Here is a 10973-nt window from a genome sequence, read left to right as displayed (position 1 = left end):
ATTTACAAACTGCATTAATCCACTCACCAAACATACCACATGGGGCAGAGGTCACAGAAGGTCACCACTGTTTGCCTACAGTAATGGCTGCTGTCCATCTGTGCAGGGCCCCCCTGCCTCCAGGTTACAGGAAGGATTTTGTAGCACTCAATAGACAGGACATTATAACACCACCTCTCATATTCTCCCTCCCACAGCTTTCTGGTCACTCAAGCAAAACAAAGTTCCACTGAGCTGGAGCCTGCTGTGTCAGGTGATGTTTCAGTCACTTGTTTTCCTGGTGTAGCTCAAACAGGATTTCTCTAGCTCTGACAGATTGTGGCTAAAACCTCCAACAGCTTGTCCTTCAGAAGTCCCCAGATGTCTCAGCTGACACTTCCCTGGCATATACTTCATGGAGAAAATGGAAAAAAGCTGTCACTCATCTGCTTTAAATTTTCCTTGTTACTGTGCTGCCATAATAGCATCAATCAATATTTAGGAGATTGTCACTAGCTCCAAATTTCTCTTTGATGGCCAAGACTTGTCGATTTGATTCTTAGGGAACTTCCCTGGTTTTGTCTACAGCATTTTGCATAGTTGCTCTCTTCCTTTCATAAGTGATGGCACTCATCTTACTTTTAGACCTTTAAAGGTTGTCTTAGAAAGTTCCTTTGCATTCATGACATTAGATAGAGCCACATATCAATAAACACATTTCAAACATTCCCCTCTGATTTACATTTTCTCTAACGTGATCTGATCACCTCTGCTGTTCATTTTATTAACTGTTTGAAATTCAGCCCTGAGCAGTGGGCCAGCACAGTCTATGCACTACATAAGCCATGAAAATAGGGCTTAGTGGGATTTAAAAGTTGCATATATAACACACTGGCCACTGTGTCCCCTCATCTATGCCTGATCCACAGAGAAAACAAGTCTGTGACTTATATGATGGCCACCATCTTGACTGACACCAGGGAATGAACTGGGGAAACCCCAGAGCTAAAAGCACGAGTCTTTACAGTATCAGCTAAGAGCCTGGCTATCAAGGTGAGAGCTGTAATGGACCCATATCCCATAAGGGGGTTCCTTAACACATATCGACTAGTGAGTTACATGTAGGCTTTGTACTGGCTCTCTGTGCTGGGGTTTAGATTATTTCCCCATAGGTGTACTTTAGGATCTCTTTATTCATTCCTACTAATTCCACAGGGTCAGTTCTTGAAAAGGACCTTTCAGCCCTCCATTTTTCTGAAGGTAGATAAAAGGCATTCTATGAAATTTACTGTGTGGGAGTCATTTGGATGAGACCTTATGAACCAAGATCCCAACTGCCTCTGTGCCCATTAGAGATCCTCTGGCACTTTTCATAGAAGTAGGGGTTTGCCCTAGTGTCTCTGGCCAAACATTTTGCTCCCTCTCCGTCTTGTGCAGTGCCCCACGTACTGGTTAGAGTGTCACCTTTTTAGGGTGGGGACAATCTTTTTGTTCTGTGTTTGTACAGCACCTTGCACAATGAGGTCCTGCTCAGTGACTGGGACTCCGAGACACTAGCACAAAACAAATAAGTAATAATAATGGTTGGTTGACACCCTCCACCCCAGAGGTGGCTGCATTTCCATGCCGTTTTACATGTATAGCTGAAACCTTCATTTGAGATCATTTAGGATTAAATAAATGTGCTAGTAAACTAAGATTTTATTTATAGCCAAATGGGGTGAAAGGGGGACAGCATTTTGGCATCGAGACCGGTTGTAGTCTTAGCTATTTCCTGTTTTCTTTGGAAGTTTTCGTTGTCTCAGATGCTTTTGGTTTCTGTTCCACTCATTTAACTTCAGTCTGTGTATAATTTCTCCTGACATATGATCAACCGAAAATCCTTTGTGTTACTGTAATCATGCTGCTGTAGGGGGCCTCCCACCTCAGAAAGCTGGTGAGATTATCAATCATCATTTTCTTAAGTCTGCCTTGAGGAGTGTCACCTCTGCTATTAGCATTTTGATTTCAAGGTGAACTGTGGGCATGGCAAGCTCCCGGGATGGTTCTTAATAGAAGTATTTAGAAGCAATGTGAGAGGATGGAATATCTGGTATAAGAGCATAATTAATCAGAAAGCTTTTTGGTGATCACGTTGTGCTCAAAGAAGGAGAAGCAAAATACGGCCCTGATCCTGCACACTCTTGGACTCATGAACTTTACTCACATGAGTATGCTGAGCCTTTCATAAAAAATACCTCAGCCATCACAGGAGCTCCATCCCAGCCTAGGTCAGCAAGCAATCATACCTTTGCTATGGTGATCCCTGGGATGTAAAAATCTCTTCTCCTTCACAGTCCCAAATTCTCTCTCCTCACCTTTCAGCAGCAGCACCTGAAAACCATTCTTTCGCAAAGCTGCTTTTTATTATGACCCATCAGCCCTGATATGAAGTAACTCCTCCCCTGTGTCATCCCTCTATGCAGCACACCTTCTCTGCATCGCCTGTAGGGTTCTAGTTAATAATATGCATAAGGCCCCAATTCTGCAAACACTTGTGCACATGGTTAACTTTACACACCTGAATTCACTGGATCAAGTATGAACTGAAGCATGTGTAGAAGTGTTCCCAGAATCAGGCATGAAGTGAGCTGATCTACTTTAAGTGCTTGGTGTTCTTCAGAGAAGCTTGTAAAATAAGAAATCCATATCCCTGCTTAACCCAGGAATTAGGAGCCTCTGAAGGTTTATGGACAACTTTTTGATTTTAGACCTTTTGGTATCTAAATTTTACAACGTTTTCAAGACTAGAGAATATAGGTGTGTGGGTGTTGAATGTGTTTGGGAAGCAGATCCAAAACCAGATTTATCACAAAGCAAAGTGGCACTATGGCTATAGTAATATAATATCAGGAAAATTTGAACAGTAATCAACCAGTCCATCTATTTTAATGTTGCATAGAAATACTTGGACCCATGTAACATTATCAAAAGCAAACCACAGAGATGGTGGTATGTGCCAGCCTTACCGAGATCAGGATTTTTAAAAAGTCTAATCTATTAAAAGTTTTGTAGCCAGGGTATCACAGAATTGAAACACTCTCTTGATGAGTTAAAACTAAGCACTATTTGCCTAGAAGTCAAATACAAAAAGATTTCTGCAGGCATAAAAGAATGTATTTGAAAAGTGTGTAAAATGGTCCTACCTTTCTGAATAATTTTGAGTCTGGAATCTGATCCTAATGACACGGGGAATTTTACCATTGATTTCTAAAGCAGCAGGATCATGTCATTTGAATCTCAATGTACATCAAATAATAATTTAGAGTCTGAGGCAAAGCCCATTTAAATTAATAGGAATCATTCCAGCCTCAGCTTACGTTGAAACCATTGTTAATCTACCCTGTTCAGATGCTCATTCCTAATAACCTCATAACTTTGGTTCTTTAATCCTGGTCTTGTCTGTGTCATTTGATAAAAAATGTGAATATACACATTTCAGACTTGATTTCCTAAAGTTAGGCACCCCATTCAATATTTAATCACCTAAATGAGAGACCTGATTTGCGTATGTCCTGAGCCTTTGCAGCCCCATCAACTTCAGTGGGAGTTGTGTGTACTTGGCATCTTTTGAAAATCAGGTTTCTAGTGTTACATGTGTACATATGGGTTTAGGTGCCTACATTTGAAAAGTTTGGAGAGTGGTGAGTGCATGGTAGCGCTGGTCCTGCAGCCTGTACTCACATGAGTAAAACCTCATTAAAGTCAATGGGACTTCACATGTAAGTAAGAGCTGCAGGCTACAGTTGTTCTATTAAATGTTTACTTAATAAAATAGATGAACATAAAAAGGAGATATCTGGATGTCAGATCATTCTTCAAGTTTGTGGAAATAATTTCCAAAGAGCCTGCTTAATTTTTAAACATGAACACATTCCTATTTTTAAATTGTTTCCCTCCTTCCATAGGTGCCGACTCCATGGGTGCTCTGGGGCGGGAGCACCCATGGGGAAAAATTAGTGGGTGCTCTTCACCCACGAGCAGCCAAGCTCCCCTCCTTACCCCCCTGCCCAACCTCACCTCTGCCTCCTCCCTAAAGCGTGCCCCGTCCCCGCTTCTCCGCCTACCTTCCAGCGCTTGCCACCACAAAACTGTTTCGTGGCATAACATGCTCCAGGAGAGAAGGGGGAGGAGCAGGAATGCGGTGCGCTCAGGGAAGGAGGCAGGGAAGAGGCGGGGCCGGGGTGGGGATTTGGGGAAGGGGTTGGAATAGGGACAGGGAAGGGGCGGAGTTGGGGTGGGGACTTTGGGGAAGGGGTTGGAATGAGGGGGGCAGCGGTGGAGTCGGGGTGGGGGGTCGAAAACACACCGGCACCAGCAGAAGTCAGCGCCTATGCCTCCTTCCCAGGCACAAGTGTTTGAGCTGCTGCATGCAGTAGCACTGGCTTGTCTATTGTAGTAGATGAGAGAGATTATTGGTAAATATGCCAAAATGTCGTTTGTTTCATAGTGAAAAGGACGAGGAGGACTTGTGGCACCTTAGAGACTAACAAATTTATTTGAGCATAAGCTTTTGTGGGCTAAAACCCACTTCATCGGATGCATGCAGTGGAAAATACAGTAGGAATATATATACACAGAGAATATGAAAAATGGGTGTTGCCATACCCACGATAACGAGAGTGATCAGTTAAGGTGGGCTATTATCAGCAGGAGAAAAAAAACCTTTTGTAGTGATCATCAGGGTGGCCCATTTCCAACAGATGACAAGACGGTTTGAGTAACAGTAGGGGGAAAAATAAGCAGGGGGAAATAGTTTTACTTTGTGTAATGACTCATCCACTCAGTCTTTATTCAAGCCTAATTTAATAGTGTCTAGTTTGCAAATTAATTCCAATTGAGCAGTTTCTCGCTGAAGTCTGTTTTTGAAGTTTTTTTGTTGTAGTATTGCGACTTTTAGGTCTCTAATCGAGTGACCAGGGAGATTGAAGTGTTCTCCGACTGGTTTTTGAATGTTATAATTCTTGACCTCTGATTTGTGTCCATTTATTCTTTTACGTAGAGACTGTCCAGTTTGACCAATGTACATGGCAGAGGGGCATTGCTGCACATATCACATTGGTAGATGTGCAGGTGAACGAGCCTCTGATAGTGTGACTGATGTGATTAGGTCCTATGATGGTGGCCCCTGAATAGATATGTGGGCACAGTTGGCAATGGACTTTGTTGCAAGGATAGGTTCCTGGGTTAGTGTTTTTGTTGTGTGGTTGCTGGTGAGTATTTGCTTCAGGTTGGGGGGCTGTCTGTAAGCAAGGACTGGCCTGTCTCCCAAGATATGTGAGAGTGAGGGATCGTCCTTCAGGATAGGTTGTAGATCCTTGATGATGCGCTGGAGAAGTTTTAGTTGGGGGCTGAAGATGGGCCCAACAAAGAAAGTAACAGAACACCACTAGCCATCACCTTCAGCCCCCAACTAAAACCTCTCAAACCCGAACTAAAATGTGACATATGCCATCATGTGCCAGCAATGCTCACCTTAACTGATCACTCTCGTTATCGTGGGTATGGCAACAGCCATTTTTTCATGTTCTCTGTGTATATATTTATATTCGTACCGTATTTTCCACTGCATGCATCCGATGAAGTGGGTTTTAGCCCACGAAAGCTTATACTCAAATAAATTTGTTAGTCTAAGATGGTACAAGTACTCCTCGTTCTTTTTGCTGATACAGACTAACACGGCTACCACTCTGAGACTTGTTTCATAGTGCTAGTTCAAACATTTGGATATGTCTGCCCCATTGTCTTGTAGCAAAGAGAGCATTATCTGGAGCAATTATAGTGCCGTCATTCTTCACTATCTGCCAAAGCGAAGAGACTCACGTATACTGTACGGTACAGCCATGCAGTATGTTCCTTGTGATACAACCCAGGCCTGGTGCTTTATGGAAGAAAAGAATGTTAACACAGTGTCAATTATGGTGCTATTAAGACACTTTAACATAAGTCTCTGAATTAGCCTGCTCAATTGCTACAAATTCTGAATAACTATGAGAATTTAATCCATGTATAGATTTATTCCCGTTCTTTCCCCTTAGCTAGTTTTGTGATTTTCTTTAATGTTTAAGTACTGCGTAATTTTTCTCCATTGTACTCTTCTAGACTTCCCTGTCTTAATTACATTCTTCATAACACTACACTATAGAAGAGTAATTATTTCTAATCTTTGCCCTTATTTCCACGAAGTAAAAATCCAGGGGAAAAAAAAGTAATGACTTTCTTGAAGTTTCTGTATACATTCAGATCTGACAAAGTCAAAGTAAAATGGCTCCAAGGTCATCTCAGATAAGAAAGACACATGAAACAGCTCTGTTAATTTGTACTATTAGCCTAAATGTAAAAAAGTGAAAAAAATAAAATTCACACAAAGGTGAAACCCTCTTTTTTTTTTCGCGCTCTCTCTACTTCTGGAACTAGGTGGTGTAGAAAATATGCAGCCAAATTCTGTTCTCATTCATACCAGCCGAATCTCATTGAATTCAATGAAAGCAGAGTTTGCATTATAAATATATAAGATAATTCTGTTTGAAGATCCTGAAAGAACATGGCTCAATGATGAATTCAGGTGTGTGTGTGTTCGTTTAAAACTATTTATTGAAATTTGCAGTAAAATACAACATTTAAAGAGGATGTGGTGTTGTCATTTCTACAAAACATGGTACGACTGGCAAAGCATAAAGACGGAACAGGTATTTAATGAGCCATATAAATACATGAACCAGCTCTGAGGGTAACACACGAACAAGGAAAGCATACTACTACTATGGATCATCAATCAGAACTAGAACCACCTGAAACTTCTAACAAAGCAGCAGAACTCATGTGGACATGGGAGGGTTGGTATACACATTAAGAACTTATTCTTTTATTCTAGAAAGCAAGAGGTTACAACTGTCCTCTTTGTACATGCACAGAATTCCTACCACTGTTAATAGGAATAATGCACATGTATTAAGGGACACATTAACCGTACACTTCCAAACGTTACTTGGGATTTAGTCTAACAATACAAGTTTCTTATCTAAATCTCATGCAAAGACTCAGTGTAGGACACACTCTCTCTCTCTCGTGTGTGTGTCTGCGTGTTTCCCCACCATCACTTGTCTTTCCTTTCTTCTGAATCATATTGTTCGATTCTTCCGGTATTTCATGACTGCCAATCTCTAAAGGGGAATTTAGTGACAAGTGAAAAGTGAGGGGTTGTTGCATGTGCCTTAATAATGGAGTGGAGAAATGGGACAGATATGTCTGAGACTGAGAGAGAACTCATCCATTTCAGCATCTTGAAACTATTTCTAGATTGTTGGGATCACCTCCGAGACCTCTTTCCACCTGGCTTTCCATGAACTCATTTCAACTGCAGACTTCATCACTCAGATATCTTTATTTGGTATTGAGTAATGCTGTGCTGAGTTGATCGACGCAAATGCAGGAGGTGGAGGCAGGGCTCGTCATAGATCCAAAGTTATATAACAAACTTCTCCCTTCATATACATTTACACATTACATTGCATTTACTCTACACTTTATCACATGTTTTGGCTTTGGCTTGGTTCCTTTGCATGAACCAATCCCTATACAGCCCGCTCTGTCCACGCACTGACCATATCCGATGTACCCTTTACCTCATCTTTACATTCCCGACTTACCTTATCCATTGTTATCTTGTCTATTGTAAATGTTTCCTGGGGGTTCCCCCTTATCTTAGCTAGTACAGACAGTCTGTGTCCAGCCTGCTGATCTATTTATCTCCCAAGTAATGAGGCCTCACCCATGTCCAGTTACTCAATAAGCCAGGCCTACACAGATTAGTTCATCCTTGTGAAGACTACGCTCCCCCCTTCAATACTGCTATCCAAGAGAGTGTTAGCTAGAAGGTTACAAAATTTAGACATGCCATATGGCAAAATAATCTTGTATACCTACACTTTTCCATTCATAAATGGAAATCTTTACTCAAGTCATGTCAGTCCCATCTTGTTCCCTCCTCAGCTCTTACCTCATTTTCAGCTTACAATTCCACTGCAGCCCTACACCCCAGCATGGAGAGGGAAGCAGTTTGTCGACGGAACTCCGTTTTCACATACTATGCACAATGGTAAATCCCCCTGCACCTGGCAGAACCTAAAATTCTGAAAATGCATACAGTGGCTGTATAATTGGTATATGTGAAAGTGCTCTTCCACTGTAACACTCAGTTCTTCAGCCATGTAGGTTTTGAGCTATTCCTGTCCATTGTACCAAATCCTAGATTATTAGTAGGTGTGTTTCAGCCTGTAATTTGTTTCACAATGTGAGTTCTGAATACTTCTGTTCTAGTCTCTTTCAGCAAAGCGAGTCCATTATTTGGTACAATTTCAGCCCTGTGTCTCCATTGCAGGCTTTCCCACACATCTCCCTAGCAGGCACTCAGATTGCTTACTCGCTGATGACATCAACAGCCAGGGGTTCTTGAATTCCATTTTCATGCAGTTACAAGGCAAGGAGTCACATTCAAGTATGTTATTTTACATAGGGCAGAGCCTGAGCCTGTGAAGGACTGAGTGCTCGCTGAGATGCAATAAGAATCCTAAACTTCAATCGGAGCAGAGCTGTCAGCACCTCTCAGCATGTGCTCAGTCCCTAACAGGATTGAGTCCATGGCTAAATCACTTCCTGAAGGTCACTGAGGGACTCAACAGCCGAGCCAAGAATTTGACCCAGCTCCCTGAATCCCAGTCCTCTGCCAACCATGAACACGAAACCATGCTCTGTTTACATGGAAAGCAAATGTTAACAGAGGCTGTATCTGCCATGTGATTAGAGCCCTTTCATTCACTTCCCCTATTTAAGTTTTGTGTTTCCCTAGAAACACTAAGGGGAAAATTGTCACCCTTCGCCATATATGTGAATGGTGAATAACTTCTACCCATGTGTCTCCACCTCCTGCATAGGAGGAGGGCTCAGCCTACCAGTAGTCCTCTCCACCCTTCTGCTAGACCCTGTGGAAAGTGCCCTCGTGGCCATGCAAGGGGAGAGGGTGGAGTCTATACACAGCTGAGTTTATAATGATCCTTTCCTTATCTTTTCCACAGAGATCCCTCTGCAGTGAGGATCTCCCTTCAAGAAAGCGTCAACCGAGCAGCCATGACCAAGGTGCTGTCCTTATTTAGGGCCAACTCCTCTCTCAAAGGACAAAACAAGGGAGGGCAAAATCCACAAACTTTCTGTTGCATGATCTGCTTCAGGGGGAAGTCCAATAAACTGGTTTAAAATCACACCATTAGTTATAGCACTGCAACTCTGCATGTAGACAAATCCTAGAATGATGGCAAAATAGAAAGGAACCTCTAGAATCCAGTCATCGTATTCCGTAATTTGCCATAGGGGATGCAGATGGGGAACATGAGACCTTCCTCCACAACAGAGGCTAAATACAGAGTGGGAGGTAGGAATGCAAAGATACTGGCTGATCTGTTGTACCCCCTTCTACTCCCAATAAAAACATAATTTCCCAAGGTAGAAATGCCATTACATACACTATGATCTTTAAATACAGAGAGAGACCTTGCCATGTGTTATTAAAAGAGACTGATGAGCCAAAACCCAAAACCAAATGGCAGACCAAACTCCATAGACAGTCCCCTCCCTCACCTGCAAGGGAGCCAAAATAGCTCACCCTGTACACCACTGTTTCATCGGAAGCAGACATACTGCAGCATACCCATGGCTTACTCTGAAGCTTGCATAGCAGCCCACTCTTGCTAGTCTGAGAATTGATTGCTGAGGATTGCATCAGGATTTTCTCCATGGCAATGCAAACTGCTTCTGCTCAGCCATCTGTCTAATCTATTGCCTTTTAAATTTCACTGTTTCTCTTGTCCTTGCATTTTGCATGCTGGTAAGTTGCATACATGTTCCCATTGCCGGATTTCTCAGTGATATACTTGGAGGTTTTCAGAAAGCTTCCTTGAAACCAAAGAATTTTTTTTTTTTAAAACAACAATATTCTTTATTGCTACAATGATATATGAAAAAAACAATCAACTAAACCCTGGCAATTTTATTTTAGATTACTTGTGATCAAAAATGACAAGCTTATTGACATGTGCTCTGATTTTTTTTTGTAGTCACCATTCAAACTGCTAATGGATTCTAGAGGGAGTTACAGAATAATGAATAATAATTAATAATTCACTTGCATTTCTATTGCATCTTTCATGTCAAAGGATCCAAGAGTGCTTTACAAGCTATATATGAAAATAATTGAAATGAGCCACCTCTGAGGATGGGGCAGTATGTAGCAGTTGTTTACAGTTAACAGCACTACATTACAATCTAGATAGGGTACAACATTCATCTCAAGTGAAATGCTTTGTTCAGCTTGGACCAGAATCCAGGCAGATGTAGAGTATGCAGCATTACCCACTTATGTGATTTCATCATGGATCACAATATATTTGGTGTTTATCTTAAAGCCCCAGCTTTTGGAGTCGTGATTATGTGAGAACGTCAGGTTTCATTTTTAAAAATAAGTTTCTAGCCCTTATAGTTGAAGAGAAAATCTTGAAAAGGTTAAACCTAAAGGCACAAAAAGCCAGAAGGAAAATTAAAGTAACCCAACTGTATTTTTAAGCCAATTTAATGATTTTGAGGGGCCTGACTCATGGTTTTTGAAGGCTTGCAGTTGGCAATGCTGAGTATGTGCTGAACAGATATTTAAAATAAAAGCAGGAGCACATTCCATTGCTTTGGACAGTATGTATGTATAACTTCCCACATGGAAAACATGCAAGATGCAGCCCCCACAAAAACAGTCTTGGAGCAATACTAGTCCTTCTGGTCTTTTCCACTATCACAAGTAAGCGGATGGATCCATGTAGTCACATTTCCAACATTAGAAGAATGACATTGCAACAGAGATTGGTTTAAGGACAACAATACAAATCATTCCAATTAGAATCTTCAAAGCTAAA

Source organism: Natator depressus, chromosome 2, assembly GCF_965152275.1.
Source record: "Natator depressus isolate rNatDep1 chromosome 2, rNatDep2.hap1, whole genome shotgun sequence".
NCBI classification, from domain to species: domain Eukaryota; kingdom Metazoa; phylum Chordata; order Testudines; family Cheloniidae; genus Natator; species Natator depressus.
Note: the sequence above shows the minus strand (reverse complement) of the source record.